The sequence below is a fragment of the Cebus imitator genome, unplaced genomic scaffold, assembly GCF_001604975.1.
Source record: "Cebus imitator isolate Cc_AM_T3 unplaced genomic scaffold, Cebus_imitator-1.0 Scaffold356, whole genome shotgun sequence".
NCBI lineage: Eukaryota > Metazoa > Chordata > Mammalia > Primates > Cebidae > Cebus > Cebus imitator.
Window position 1 is genome coordinate 1381758 of NW_016107671.1, and position 1318 is coordinate 1383075.

Genomic DNA, 1318 nt, shown 5'->3' on the forward strand with positions numbered 1-1318 from the left:
CTAAAAGCATGATTCTTAAAAGGTACCTTTTTTTTTTTATTTCTTCATTTAATCATGTTCAGAGATTACAATTTGTTTCTTTGTGATGTGTGTTGATTCTGTTTATGAGGCTTACATCATTGTCATTTCTTAAAAGAAATGCTTATACACTATTGGTGAGAGTATAAATTAGTTCAGGCATTGTGGAAGACAGTGTGGCAATTCCTCAAAGACCTAAAGACAGAAATACTGTTTGACCCAGCAATCCTATTATTGGGTATATACCCAAAGGAATATAAATTATTCTCTTACAAAGACACATACCCACATACGTTCATTGCAGCAAAGATATGGAATCAACCTAAATGCCCATCAGTGATAAACTGGATAAAGAAAATATGGTATATATACATGGTGGAATACCAAGCAGCCATAAAAAGGAATGAGATCCTGTCTTTTGCAGGAACATGGATGGAGCTGGAGGAGATTATCCTTAGCAAACTAATGCAGGAACATAAACCAAATACCACATATTCTAACTTATAAGTGGGAGCTAAATAATGAGAACACATAGACACAAAGAGGGGAGCAACACACAATGGGGCCTTTTGGAAGGTGGAGGGTGAAAGGAGGGAAAGGATCAGAAAAAATAACTAATGGGTACTAGGCTTAATATCTGGGTGATGAAAGTCTATAATAAACCTCCATGATACAAATTATATAACAAACCTGTCCTTGTACCCATAAACTTGAAATAAAGGTTAAAAACAAAAGTTCCCCATATATCTGAAAAGAATACACATGCTCTAATTTTCTCTTCATCATACACTTGCGTATTCATACCCTACACACACTTAACCCCCAGTCCCCAAAACTCACGTTATCAAAAAATTTAATGGGGAATCAAGGTGATGTCATGTTAGGCTGGAATGGAGTTTTGACACCTCACCAAATGATCTTCTTATAAACAGTTTGTCAGGAAGAAATCTCCTCATTCAAAGATAGTAATAAACATCTCCTGATGTACAAAGATACTATGAGTAAAAGAATGAAAAAAAAAAGAGATTAAGAGGAATACACTAGAAGTAAATTGACATACAACAGAAGAAATCATATCCTCCACATTCACTAAAACAATGAACTACTTATGGAAAATGACAGACTAAGAATATAGTAATATAAATTTTTGAAAATGAAAAGACCCTGCAAGTCACAAAAGGTGGCAAAGAGCAGATTAAGACAAGAGAGCAACATGAGATGGAAATAAAGAATTTTTTTAAAGAAAAATAATAGCCGGGCACGGTGGCTCAAGCCTGTAATCCCAGCACTTTGGGAGGCC

At 35.1% G+C, this 1318-nt stretch overlaps 1 protein-coding gene across 3 annotated transcripts in view; it reads right to left on the reverse strand.

Annotated features, from left to right (window-relative positions):
• Positions 1 to 1318, reverse strand: part of ZNF585A (zinc finger protein 585A) — a 23203-nt gene that overhangs the window by 12150 nt on the left and 9735 nt on the right. The window contains exon 4 of one of the 3 annotated variants that reach the window (XM_037730709.1): positions 859 to 1013. The exons of the other annotated variants lie outside the window; for them this stretch is intronic. The gene's annotated coding sequence lies outside the window, so the exon portion shown is untranslated. The remainder of the gene's footprint in view (positions 1 to 858; positions 1014 to 1318) is intronic. 3 annotated transcript variants of the gene reach the window in all.